The sequence below is a fragment of the Pinus tabuliformis genome, chromosome 9 (assembly GCF_031772625.1).
Source record: "Pinus tabuliformis cultivar Carrire ecotype Pingquan chromosome 9, CPIR1, whole genome shotgun sequence".
NCBI lineage: Eukaryota > Viridiplantae > Streptophyta > Pinopsida > Pinales > Pinaceae > Pinus > Pinus tabuliformis.
In genome coordinates, this window is record NC_142307.1 from 1,915,952,607 (window position 1) to 1,915,967,783 (window position 15,177).

At 35.4% G+C, this 15,177-nt stretch overlaps 1 long non-coding RNA gene across 1 annotated transcript; it reads right to left on the minus strand.

The window, feature by feature from the left end:
- Positions 1 to 8,058: 8,058 nt before the first annotated feature.
- Positions 8,059 to 14,088, minus strand: LOC149156591 (uncharacterized). Its single transcript, XR_016263719.1, has 3 exons — positions 14,034 to 14,088; positions 13,716 to 13,875; positions 8,059 to 8,220 (listed from the first exon to the last, which is right to left on the minus strand). It is a non-coding gene; the product is annotated as an uncharacterized LOC149156591 (long non-coding RNA).
- Positions 14,089 to 15,177: the final 1,089 nt, after the last annotated feature.

Consider the following 15,177-nt stretch of genomic DNA (forward strand, 5'->3'; position numbering starts at 1 on the left):
GTCTTCCTTAGTAGCACAAACCATAATCACTAATGCCACGCAAATATCTAAAAACCTGCTTTACTGTTGTCCATTTCTCTTTCCTTGGTTTTGACATAAACCTACGTAATACTCCCACTGCATGTGCAATGTATGGTATAGTACAGACCATCACATAGATCAGGCTATTGACTGCACTTGCATATGGAACACATGACATGTCATCTTCCTCTTCTTGTGTCTTGGGACATTGTTCAGCAGCTAACTTTACACCTACAGGAATAGGAACCTTCACTGGTTTACTATCGTGCATATTAAACCTTTGCAGTATTGTCTCGACATACTTCCTCTGGTTTAACTAGAGCTTCCTCTTTTCCCAATCTCTTTTAATTTCCATGCCCAAAATATAGTTTGCAGCACCAAGATATTTCATGATGAATTTGGAGGACAATTGGGCCTTCAAATTCTAGATAATTTCTTTGTCATTTCCAACCAGCAACATATCATCCATATATAAGACCAGATAAGTAACACAGTCGCCAATTAATAGTGATCTTCTTTGTTTCTGGTGAAGTGAAGTCCCCGTATAAATGTATCAAATTCTGATACCACATCCTTAGTGGTTGTTTTAACCGATACAATGACTTTTTTAACTTGCATACAGTTATTTATTACCCTTCACTACAAAGCCTTCAGGTTGCTTCAAGTACATATCTTCTTCTAGATACCCGTGAAGAAATGTTATCTTCACATCCATCTATTCTACCTCAAAATCAAAAGTAACAACAATAGATAAAAGTAATCTAAAATAATCTACCTTGGAAACAGGAGAAAAAATATCACTAAAATCAATTCCCTGCACCTGGGAATAAATTTTTTCTACCAACCCAACTTTGTATTTCTCCACCTTTCCTTCTGCATTCATCTTCTTCTTGAACACCCATTTGCTTCCAATGGGTTTCCTTTTAGCCAGCGACTCCACTAGATCAAAGCCTCATTTTTGTGCAAAGATGCAATTTCATCAACCATGGCCTCTTTCAAGATTTTTCCATCCTCTAGATCTACTGCTTCCTTCACAGTTCTGGGATCATCCATCAGTAATAGATAAAGAAAAATTTGAATAGAAATTAGATGGACTATACCTTTCTGACTGCCTTCTTTCTCGAGCTGGTCTTCTCACAATTTGAGTTTGTGGCTCTTCATCTTCTGATTCCTCTTCTGCTTGAGAGTCTGATTCTTCCTCCTTAAGCTCAAACTGTATCTTCTCAGGTTCCTTTGGTTGGAATATATGTTTAATAACATCTTTCACCTCTCTAAACACCACTTCTCGGCTGTACACAACCTTCCTTGTTACTGGGTTCCAAAGCTTATAACCCTTTAAACCATCCTTATACGCAATAAAGATGCACTTTTTAGATTTACTATCCAACTTTATTCTTTTCTCCTTTGGAACATGTACATATGCATCACATCTAAATACCCTCAGATGTGAAAGAGAAGGTTTCCTACCAGTCCATACCTCTTCTGGAGTCTTATCCTCCAACATTGATGAAGGTGATCTGTTGACCAGGCAACATGCACTCTGCATTGCCTCTGTCCAGAGTTCTTGTCCTAACTGGGCACCACTGAGCATGCTTCTTGCCCTTTCCATTAATGTCTTGTTCATTCTTTCTTCAACTCAAATTTTCTAAGGTGTGTATGGAGTAGTCTTCTGTCGTGCTATACCACACTTCTTACAGAAATCTTCAAATTCCTTCTTGCAAAACTCTCCACCGTTATCTGTCCTCAACACCTTTATCTTCTTCTCTGTCTGTTTTTCCACCAGACCCTTAAATTCTTTAAACCTGTCAAAGACTTCATATTTCTTCATGAGGAAATATATCCATGTATTCCCTGAGAAGTCATCTATAAATGATACATGATACACAAACTTACCTAGTGATGGAACCTTCACAGGTCCAAAGACATCACTGTGCAAAAGCTCTAATATTTGTTTTGCCCTCTTACCACCAGAGGGGAAACTCACCCGATTCTGCTTCCTATATACACAATTTTCATAGAAATCAAAATCTAGAGTGTTACTAGTCATACCTTCTACCATACCTTTACCATGAAGTATTCGGAGGCCCTTCTCTCCAATATGTCCAAGCCTTTGATGCCATATCATGGTCTTTTCTCTAGAGACCACTAGATTTTCTCCTCCACTTTTAGGAACCACAAAATTGTTGCACCCATAAATAACAGTGCTACTTTACGGCTTGTTCAGAGTTCCCTGAACCATCTTGTAGGTATGTTTCTTGAACACTATTTTTATACTTTCATCATCCAACTTGGTTACAAAAATCAGATTTTTGGCCAATGTAGGAATATGCAGAACACCTGGAAGTGTTCTAATCCCTCCACCTTGTAACTTCAACTTTAATTTTTCACGACCAACAATTCTAGCCTTCTTATCATCCCCCAAAAAGACATCACCACCATTGTATTTCTCATACTTGCATAACCACTCTCTATGGGGAGTGAAGTGAAAGGATGCACCTGAAACAATCAACCATGCCTCATGATCTACATGTGTACTTGAAGAAGAAGCCAAGTACACATACCCACCTTCATATGAGGTGGTTTTTGCCTCTACAAAAGGATCATCGTTAAATCCCTTTCCTTTGTCAGGAGCTTTAGATTTACAATCGTTTTTTTAGTGCTTTTCCTTTCCGCATTTCCAGCACACCTTTACAAATTTTCCTGGAGATTTGGATCTCCCTCTAGATTTAGATCTCCGAATCGAGTACTTATTTCTGTTTTTGTTCTGGGACCGTCCTTGTATAGACAAGGCATCACCATTCTGGCTCTCCATATTTTTCCGTCTCATCTCCTCCGTCAGCAAAGGATGACATTATTTCATCAAACTGCAAGGCAGTTGCATTGCTACCTATTGCAATAACAGGGTTATACCACGAATTTGATAGTTAACACAACAAACTAATGCACTTATCTTCATCTAAAATTTTAATACCAATAGACAATAACTGACTTACCATAGTATTAAATGTGTTCAAATGCTCTATCATCGAGTCTCCATCTTTAATCCTTAAGTTATACATCTTTTTCTGTAGGAGCAATTTATTCACCAGAGACTTAGATTGGTACAAAGTCCCTAACTTGCCCGAGAAAGCCTTCGTTGTAGCTTCCCCTGATAGATTCAGTAATACTGAATCTGAGACACATAATTGTATTGTGCTCTTTGCCTTCCGATCCAAATTCTTCAATTCTTCATCGGACACTCTCGTTGGTTTAGTACCTGGTTCTACTACGATCCACTTATCTTTATCCACCAACTGATCCTCCATCTTGAGTTTCCACAACTCAAAACTCTAACCACTAAATTTATTGATCTCTATCTTTCCACTGCTCGCCATGTTCTTTCACCACTAGAATCGATCTCACAAATCTCCCACTAAACAGGGTCTACCACAGGCCTGAGAAAAACAATTCAACAACAAAGCCATCCCCTTGAAGCAAAAACAACTTAGATACCAAATATAGGTCTTAACCCCGTACAGATTTTACTTGCGTATGAATTCTAAAAAAGCAGAAAATAAATAATGGTGTGAGCATAAGTCATAAAACAAATATACACAAAGATTTTCCCCTAGATCCCAAAATTGGGACTACCAAATTGATTTTTCATTATGTTCCTTTCAATCTTACAATACATATATATACATGTTGAAGCATCCATAAAACAAAATCTATTAACCCTCAATTAGAACATAACCGTAGTTCCCTTAACCAGATCTACAAAATACCATGGACCGAAAACCATTTCGCCCAAAACCATTTGCGAAAACCATGCACAAAACCATAGGTAAGTTCACCCACCTAATATAGGGTCCAAAAAAAAAAATCCCAGGGTGCTGCTTTGGACCTTGTAGAGGGGGGCTACCATCCCCCATCAAACCGCTTGTGACCCCCCCACTGCACATTGGTGCAACGAAGGCCCCTCTAACCCTTGGTTTGACTTCCAGGGGTAGTCGTGGAAATAATATAACATAGCCTAATGGGGGGCTCCCTCACTTGATATAAAGTGAAATTGTGTAAACAATAATTTTTATGGACATCCAATTGAGCCCAGATATGGAAAGATAAAATAGGACTGAATGATTATGGTTGATTGAATTGAGAGGGAGGGCCACTGAGCATGGAACCATGATTCAATTTTTGACACAAAATTATCTGATCTTACATGATACACTTATGAAAACAGAGGCAAGGCAGATATTATTTCAAGTCATAACATCTTTCATAACATAGTGGGTGAGTTTTGAAAGGTAAAAGCATGTTAATGTGTCTCATTATATGGAAAAAGCAAAAAAGTACTCAAATGAAAAAAGATAAAAAAAAAAATAATATAAAAATACCAATTAAATGAGTTGAGTTTCATACTTGTTAATTATAAAAAATAAATGCTAAATTTGTAACAAAGCTATCTCACAATAAATTTTGGTAAAAGCTATAGTGAATCTATTTAATGGGTTTAGAAAATATAAATAATGTTATAAAAAGTAAATACTAAATTTGCAAATAAGTCCACTGATAGTAAATATTGGTAAAAACTATGGTTAATCACTCACAAAATATAAATAACTTTATGTAAATTTAAATGAAATGCTAAAACTCTTTTAAAATATATATAAAAATAGAAGTAGAATTTGTAAACAAACAATTTTATATATTATATTTTGAATAATATAAAATAGGTTATTATAATCATAATTAAAAATTTTATTATAAAAAATATAAAATATATTTTAAAATTTTTCAAAAAATAATTTTAACATTTTGGTATATGTTATTTTCAAATTTCTATTAAACAAAATTGATTTTATAAACTTGAAAAGGTAGTTTCGTGGGTCGCGGTTTTATATATACGAAAATATGATCATTTTTACTAGTATTTTAAAAATAATTAAAATATATGCTTACTTTTTATTTTTAAATTTGTTTAGCAATCTTTAGAATGTTTACAACATATCTCTTAAAGAAATGGGAATTAAAAAACATAAATCAATAGAGAAATGGGGGATCGCGATTTTGTCACTACTTAAAAATTTATGTAAAATATTAATGATACCTTTTAAAGAAAATGAATAAATTAGATAAAAATTATATATTAAATTTTAGAAAAAATATGACATGAAATTGAATTTAAATTGACATTTTTTGTCTTCTTTTACCACCACCTAGTTTTTGATGATTTTGTAAATTTAAAAGTAAACATTCCAACTCCATTTATTTTTATAAAACTTCTTTGCCACAAAAAGAGAAAAAGTGATACACATTAGTTGAGCATTTTTAGGAAGAGAAATTCCACTCTTTATTATAAAGAACTATGTAAATGCCTCTTCAAACTCATTGCAAAGGATTCTGAATTTTGGAAAAAGCAAGACTTTTGTTGCACTTTTATACTCAAGTTTTCTTTATTATAATTTGAACCAATATCAATTCCAACATGCATAGATTGCCAACCATACATGTACTTTTATTTTCTCTATAGGGATTTTATTTTTAATGGGATTTTTTTAAGTATTTAGATATTATTCGTGTATGTGTTTTCATTGATTCTATCATTACCACTTTTGATGTTTGTGGATTAAATTTTATATTTTACTGTGAATAACGATATTGTTGCTTATATGTTATGATATTATAATTGATTTGCTTAGTTATTTAATCAAATCATTTCTTTTATCGATTTTATTAACGTCAATTCGTGGGATCCTTCATTGTCATGAAACAACTTTACTTTTCTAGCACATAACTTAATATACCAATGTAAAAGTACTTAGATTAGATTAGTTTGATTTTAGAATCAATCATCTCATTAGTTTATCAATTATCATTGCGATCCATTTCACTCCCACGCACAAGTAGTTCTAACGAGTAAAAAGACGCATAATACCAATCATAACCACCAATTTCAATGAAAAAAATTGATTTGGAATCCAATCAAGTGGATTCGAAAATGTTGATGCAATCAATTTTGACCATCAACAGTACCTACTCTTAATTTGATGGTTCCATCTCTAAGGTGGTTATATTGAATGATGATGCATGGGATGCAATCAAAGGTAAGAAAGATGAAGATCCGTCCATCTTTGAATTTCTCATGGAAGATCCCATGAACACTAGAGGTAACCATCCTCTTTTAGAACACCCTTAATATGATGTGTTCTGTTCATTTCCTTTTTCACTCAAGGTTTGATTTTCAAAAGCCTTCTCATGAACTAGTCATAGAAATCCCTTCCCCATTTGGACAGTACCCTCACTCCTCCATCCAATGAAATTCTCAAAAAGCACTAGAGCTAATTTAGTTCAAGGGAATTTTCCTAAATCTCTTCCAAGAGGATATCCTTAGCACTATAAACAAAACAAAAAATGATGAATAACTGAAAGGTTTTCTTATTCAATGTCCAATTTTAATGGCTCCAAATTATAACTATTATTCAGTTACTTCAGAAGTCTTTTATTTTTTACATAATCTTATTCCATTCAATATTGTACTCCTTTATTATTATATTTAAGACCATATCTTTTAGCTATACTATGTTGGCTTATTATTGTTTTATTTGTTCTACTTGGTTACTATTCTATTTAGGCATTTTGGAAACATATCTATTTAACCTCTTTTAAGAAAAAAAATCATATATATATATATATATATATATTCTCACTTCACATTGTAAATAAAAAATATTATAATACTTTCATTAATAATAAATTCATTCAAATTCATTAAAAACATATTATAAACATATTATTTAAAAAAAATTCAAAATAAAAAATAAATTCAAATAAAGTTTTATTTATTTTCATTATTACCTTGAACAAGGATCTATCCAAAGTATAAATTTGTTGTCACCAATGTTATATCCAACCTCATCCTTCCGCAAGAGATTTGCAAAAATAAAACTTCACTTAAATTAAACAATACATAAATAATATTATAATAATTAATCATCTATATAAATAATAGTATAATAATTAATCATTTTTATATTTTGTTATTTCAATTGTACGGATAATAAATATAAAGATGTTGATTCAGTTGTTCGGCTTGCAAAGATCATTGTCTCCATGTAAGATGTTACGCTAGATGAATTCATCTTAATCGCGATAAATTATCGCGCTATGACGCTTAGGCATTGTTGACCTTAATCGGATTTTCAGTTCCAAAATAATATTAACTTCACCATTTTCAATTATGTTTAAAATCAAAATTTCAAAATATTTTGAAATCCAATAATATGCCAAGCAGAGGATCAATTACCCTCACACCTCTTGGATTTGATTAGGCTAGATTTATTTTTATTTAATTTTATTTAAAAAGTATCTTTTGATTAGGCTAGATTTATTTTTATTTAATTTTATTCAGTAAAGGTATCTTTTGGTTTAGTGTATCGAAGTAAATGAAGTATTTTTGTAAACCGGGTTATATTTCCAATCTAACTCTTATACAAATTTTTGGATATGCATATATATTTTATAGTTTGAGTGGGCCTAATGGTTAAGAGCATGTGTTTCTTCTTAAGAAATCACAAATTTAAAATCAAAGGAGGTAGAGTTCAAAACCACAGGAATAGAATATTATGCTTTCGTAGACTTCAATCAAATCATAGAATGTAGGTATGCTTTGAGAGGTGGATCCTTTGTCTCACAAACAAGAGGTCTATTACACCTTTTGTAAGTCCCTTGTCCCACAAACAAGAGGTCTCATACACTTATTATTCACTTAAAAATAACCAAAAAATTAAATAATAATAACTATAAATATAATCATTTAAACCCTTACCAAAACAAAAATATTATTTAATATTAAAAAATATACTTTAACCCATACCATCCTGAATATAGGAAGACGTCGTTCTATAATCCACTCAGATATGTAGGTACAAAAATGAAACCCAAACATGACATTCCCCATGAACAAACAGATTCCTCCACGTGTCCCACAACAACGGTAAGAGAACTGGAACCTTCGTCCACAATAGAAATTAAAAATGTTATTAACGTATTATTTAGTGCTACAGATCACAAGAGGTATACTTTGAACAGCGTCTGAACCTCTTTGTTCTCGTTCCACATTATTAAATCCTATCCGTTGAACTCGGTGCTCAAACAATTTCGCCATACAGAAACGAACCACTCAGAGGTATTGGGATCAAACTGCGTATGAAACTATAACTAAAATGTTGGAATTTTCTGATAAATCCCATAACAAACAGACAAAAAATCGCACTCTGTTTTTACACAGAAAAACAGAAAAAATTCGCTTGCTGGAAACGGTGTTTCAGCAACACAGTTTTTTTTCAGTTGCTGAAACAGGTGTTTCAGCAACGGTGTTTCAGCAACAGGAAATTTTGTCAGTTGCTGAAACAGGTGTTTCAGCAACGTAATTTTGACGTCAGGTAATTTTTTGAGTTACGAGCTGTTTCAGCAACGCTGATCATCGTGTTTCAGCAACGATGACAGTATAACAGCAACAGGAAAAATTTAACTTGTATTTATCAAAATAAACTAACTGTTACAGATTTGTCTTCCTCATACAGAGGGAATTTCAAAAACTTCTATCGCTGAACATCTACTTCAGAAATTCACTAAGGAACGATTCTGTTCCACACAGATGAACATAAAAAAAACAAATTACATTCAAATTTCTGCACTGCTGTGCATTTCACTCTTCTGAAATTATTCTTCTTCCTCTTCTTCACGCTGCTGCATGCTTTCCTCTGCTCTGTGTGATTCTTCAGCTGCTGCTGCTGCTTCTTCTAACGCTGCTGCTCTCTCTTACTTTTCAGTCCCTGCACTGCTGTGCAAAAGGGCTTCTTTCATGTGAGCTCATGCTGCTGCACATTCTTTCTTCAAAACACAGAAATTACATTCCAGCGCTGCTGCGCTATATTGCTAAACTCTTAACACTGCTGTGTGCTGCGTTTCCATATTCACTAACAGAAAACTATACTCACGCTACTGTGTGCTCTCCTCTGCACTCTATCTTTCTCTCTAACCTTAAAAACAGAACTGCTGTGCGGTATTTATATGCTGAAAAATATCTGATTAAAACAATAAACTATTACAAAATATCTTCTAATGTTTATCTCAGAATTTATTGCAGCAAGGCGGTGATGCCTTTATCAAAATCAAGTCGGCTGTCTGCAGGGGAAATCAGCTGAAACTTTAATGCATATTTATGTGCAAAAATATCAAAGGCGACTTGGCTGCACCGAACACCTTTAACATTTACTGCAAATCAGATTCCTGTGCAGCTGTTCATTGTTGCAGTTGGAATTAAATTCCAACACTCCCCCTTAATTTCAACTGCTGGGCATTCAATTGTACCCAAACACTTCCTCTCATAGAGGAATTCACCAACTGCTTCTGATGCAGTTCCACAACCAATTAAAATTGTCTTCCTCTTAATAGAGGGGTTTACCTGAGACTATGCTGAAAAGCATCTTCCTCTCAACAGAGGGATTCACCAAGGAACGCTTCAGTTCCACAACCAATTTCTGTTATCTCAGAAAATTACAGTTTCAGCCACACAGGCTGTTGCTGAAACACGTGTTTCAGCATCTGGCAGACAGTTGCTGAAACACGCCTGTAGAATGCATTGTTGCTCCAAAACACAGCGAGAGAATCTTCCTCTTAACAGAGGGATTTCAACATGCCTACTTCAGAGGCACTTCAATCTATCCAAATTGACACTACTGTGTCTGCCTGATATTTTACACTGCTGTGTGTGAAAATATCTTCATTCGCATTGTTCTTCACAATGGCACTCAGGTTGCAATATGCTCTATACTGCTATTCATTACAGACTCTGTCTTCTCCTGAAAAACATTACACTGCTGTGTGTAAAACTTTCAATACATTTATGCTGCTGCATATACAGCTGTCTTAGCACTGCTATCTCAGCAACTCTCTATCAGCACTCTGTTTCAGCAACTTTGTCTCAGCATTGCTGTCTCAGCAACACTGTCTCATTATGCTGTCTCAGCAACTGCTGTTTCAGCACTCTCTCTATCACTGCACTGTTGTGCATAAAATAACTTCTCAAATTGCTCTTGCGCTGCTGCGCATTCCTTTCACATTTAACAACAAAAATACGCACTGTGTGCTCCCCTTCATTGATTACACTCGCACTGCTGCTGTGCCACTACCTTTCATTTCTTCAACAAAAATTTTCATGCTGCTGCATTTTCTTATTTGCATTGCTGTGTAAAAACACATTTCTTCATTCTCTCTTAGTTCTGGTTTCATTTTCTTCGCACTACTGTGCTTCTCCTTCTTGCCATCACGCTGTTTTGCGCTGCATTCTCCACACAACAAAAAAAAAAAATTAACATGGGGTGCTGCCTTTTCTTTTTACACCCTTGCTTCACACAATCTTCAGCTTCATTTTTTTTACACAATGCACTACTGTGCAATTCCTTTGGCTTTCTGCTGCCACACACATTCTCATTCATTTAGTGTGCATTAAAAATCTGCTGTTTTATGTTCTGTCTTCCCACTGCTGTGAGGATCTTCTTGCTTTGAATACTTTTCTTCTTGCGCTGCTTCTCTTTACATTTCAACGCTGCCATCTTTTCTTCTTTATGCATTTCTGTGCATATTGCATAAACACAAAGCAAAAACATTGCTGATTTCATCACTGCTGCAGATTACCTTTTAGAGGGATTAACAAAAGTTTCATTTGCAACTGCTGCGCTGCAATACATCCTCCATCAACAAATGACTGTTAATACAGTTCAGCGAACAAAAATTTACAAGCTCCCCTTTAGTGTATGCTTTATCTTCTTTCAGCAGAATCTTCTCAAAAGAAACTTATATCAGCTAGAGAGCTCAAGGGACTTTCGGACTGTGTTTTCTTCCTCCTCCATACTTGTGTAACTTTCTTCTTTTGCATGGGTTTAGCTTGTGTAAAGGCCCATGTCAAGTTACAGTCACGTGCCATATGCCCAATGTTATGACACTTGAAACATTCAACATTGTTCATGAATAAAAATTCATGATTTCTTCTTGCAAAATTATTTCTTGGAGATTGTCGAGGACCACAACATCTATCTCCATAAAATGCTCTACAGTCTTTTGCCATATGACCAAAGTTTGAACAAGCATAACAATAACCAAGAAATAAACTTTGGTACCTGGGAGATGGAGGTTTCGTTGATGTACTTCTGAAGCCTTGCTGCCTTGAGATCCTTTGTTGATGACCATTGCATCTTGCCTCTTTGACATCAGCTACATTTCTTCTTGTAGCTAGTTTTATGCTTGGAGCAGGATTTCTTCTATTGCAGCCTTCATTTTTCTCCTTGCCTTTGCTGGAACTAGGAGCATCATACCTTCTTTCTGACTTCTTCACATCTCCTTTGCTTAAATCATCCTCATCCTTCTTTGAGGGTTCACCTACATACCCAAGTCCTGATTTATCATATGGAGATCTGTGATAGCTGAGCATATCATCCAAGGCTTGAGAGCTCTTCATGATCTTGTTCATCCCTTCAACCTTCTTCCTGAGGAGGACAATCTCTTCTTCTAACTTTTCACATTCATTATTTTTCTTTGCTAGTTGTCCCTCAGTTTCTTCCTTGCTACGAGTAGCTTCAGCTGCTACTATTTTAAGGGAGATAATATCAGACTTCATTTTGGAGATTTCTGCTTGACTGATCTCCATTTTCTTTTCAGCTCCTTTTGCCTGCTTCTTGGCTTCTTGTAGTTCGGACTTAAGGGAGGAGACCTCTGCCTTGTACTGTCCAATCTCTTCTACAAGTTTGTTCACTCTTATGTGCCTTTGTTCAAGTTGACTTGACAAGGCGTCTTCCTGCTTTTTTGCTCTGTTCAACTGATTTGTCATAGACATGACTTCTTCATGATGCTTCCTCTTGCTTTCATCAAGTTCCTTCTTAATCTTGGCAAGCTCTTCATCCCTTTCTTTTACTTGAAGCTTGATGAGGTCAAGCTTTTCATTTTCAGCTCCTATGATGGGTTCTTCTTGACTCATTGTCATGGTCAGTGCTCCCTTTGCATGAAGGTCATGCAGTCTCTCCCATATATCCTTTGCTGATGTATATTTTCCAAGATTCTTCTTCACTGAATCGGGGAGACCATCCAAGATAGTCTTTGCTGCTTGTGCATCATACTCCATGGATTCTTTATCCATATTGCTGTCATCAATCACTGACTCCCAGACTTCAATCCCTTCAAACATTAGGAAAGCCCTCATCTTTACTTCCCATACATCAAAGTTTCCATCAAACTTTGGAACTTCAAATAGACTGTAGTCTAATGGATTGCCTTCTAGTTTAGTAGAAAGGGGGGACACATTTTTAACAGGTCTGGAGGCTTTCTTCTTTGACCTTGCCATTCTTATTCTAGGCTTTTAAAATCTCTGACTGTGTTTTTAAAATCACTGACTGTTTCTTCAATAACAACACAGAAAATATTCTTGAAAAATACCTTAGATTCTTTCTTGGCTGAGTCTTCACACTGCTGGAGAAGTTGCTGCTGCAAGAAATCTTCCTTCAGCTTCTTTAACACTTCAAAGAGCCTGGACTAGCTCTGATACCATGTTGGAATTTTCTGATAAATCCCATAACAAACAGACAAAAAATCGCACTCTGTTTTTACACAGAAAAACAGAAAAAATTCGCTTGCTGGAAACGGTGTTTCAGCAACACAGTTTTTTTTCAGTTGCTGAAACAGGTGTTTCAGCAACGGTGTTTCAGCAACAGGAAATTTTGTCAGTTGCTGAAACAGGTGTTTCAGCAACGTAATTTTGACGTCAGGTAATTTTTTGAGTTACGAGCTGTTTCAGCAACGCTGATCGTCGTGTTTCAGCAACGATGACAGTATAACGGCAACAGGAAAAATTTAACTTGTATTTATCAAAATAAACTAACTGTTACAGATTTGTCTTCCTCATACAGAGGGAATTTCAAAAACTTCTATCGCTGAACATCTACTTCAGAAATTCACTAAGGAACGATTCTGTTCCACACAGATGAACATAAAAAAAACAAATTACATTCAAATTTCTGCACTGCTGTGCATTTCACTCTTCTGAAATTATTCTTCTTCCTCTTCTTCACGCTGCTGCATGCTTTCCTCTGCTCTGTGTGATTCTCCTCAGCTGCTGCTGCTGCTTCTTCTAACGCTGCTGCTCTCTCTTACTTTTCAGTCCCTGCACTGCTGTGCAAAAGGGCTTCTTTCATGTGAGCTCATGCTGCTGCACATTCTTTCTTCAAAACACAGAAATTACATTCCAGCGCTGCTGCGCTATATTGCTAAACTCTTAACACTGCTGTGTGCTGCGTTTCCATATTCACTAACAGAAAACTATACTCACGCTGCTGCGTGCTCTCCTCTGCTCTCTATCTTTCTCTCTAACCTTAAAAACAGAACTGCTGTGCGGTATTTATATGCTGAAAAATATCTGATTAAAACAATAAACTATTACAAAATATCTTCTAATGTTTATCTCAGAATTTATTGCAGCAAGGCGGTGATGCCTTTATCAAAATCAAGTCGGCTGTCTGCAGGGGAAATCAGCTGAAACTTTAATGCATATTTATGTGCAAAAATATCAAAGGCGACTTGGCTGCACCGAACACCTTTAACATTTACTGCAAATCAGATTCCTGTGCAGCTGTTCATTGTTGCAGTTGGAATTAAATTCCAACATAAAACAACCCTAAAACTGCCCTGGTTTGGCCATAACATTATGTAAATAATAAAATCAGCCTTTATGGCATGCAAGGAAATCGGCGAGAAAACTAATACTCGCCTTACTGCTTAAAGGAAGATACTCCACAGCTGACGAGGTGTTATGAAAGCAGCCAGCTGCAAAAACAAGGAGGAAGTGTTAGAAAACCAGCCAGCTGCAACAACAAGGAGGAAGTGTTAGAAAACCAGCCACCTGCAAAAACAAGGTGTTACAGACCTTCGAAAGAACCCGCAAAAATGGAAAAATAACCGTACTCAAAATGGGAAAAAAATACCTTGTAAATGCGAACAACTCATCTAACTAGTTGTGCCCTCCCTTACGTCCACCCTGGGGAAAATAAATGCAGAATTTGCATTACCCTTCTTTCAGAAGAAAACCTTGAAAAAATAGTAGATATTGTATAGAGAAGTGATCCAACCCCAACCCATCTAAAAAATAAAAGGTGTAGTTAATTTATAGGCGTAATATTTTTGGTGATGACAATTTTTCTGTTTAGTTTCCACTAAAATTTGATTAAAATTTTTAAAAATTTAAGTTAAAGTTATTTTTAGTGCTTTAAGGGTTTTCAAAGAGCCCAATCCATTTAAACATTCTAAAATATATTCTATCGAACAAAAAAAACACATTCTTAATTAAAATTATATCGCCCAAAAAACTACTTCATTCTAAAATATATTCTATCGAACAAAAAAAACACATTCTTAATTACAATTATATCGCCCAAAAAACTACTTCATCGAGTAGGCCAAAATAAATTATAATAACCCTGCCTTACCTTGCCATGGATTTCTGTTCAACTGCTTCCGAAATCCTCGAAACGAAACTGTATTTATTTTCCTCTCGTTTATTTGTGTCGCCATTAATGAAAGCTTATCGTTGAGTGCACAATCGACCCATAGAATTGTTGTTCGGTTCAAAGGGTCAATGCTGCACTCAATGATGAGCATTTATCTCAACACAGAAATTCATTAAACAAGACCAACAGTGCTCGCGCCGCTCCAAGATGAAGAGAAACAACCCACAGATACTGGTTTGGATTTGTGTGGAAGGGGTGATATTTATAAGTCTCTAATTCATGAATTCAGCAGGCATGGCGGGGAGAGTCGCTTAGCTTAGAATTAGAATATTGGTAGGGGTAGCTTCAAGGTTGATTCAGTAGAATTGCACAAATCCAGAGTCAAGATTTCAGCGAGATAAAGTTATTAGAAGCTAAGCAAAAGGAGGAAAGAAGGGAGCATGAATGATGCGTAGAATTAATGCTGTTGTCTTTTGGTCCCTCGGGTTGACAAATACGGGATGTAGGGAACTTGTGAAATTGGACCAACTACTGGCATTTTATTCCATGGGATTTTCCACAGAATGGTAAACACTATATTATTAATAAAGCGGCGTTCAAAAATACTGTTTGATAAGATTTT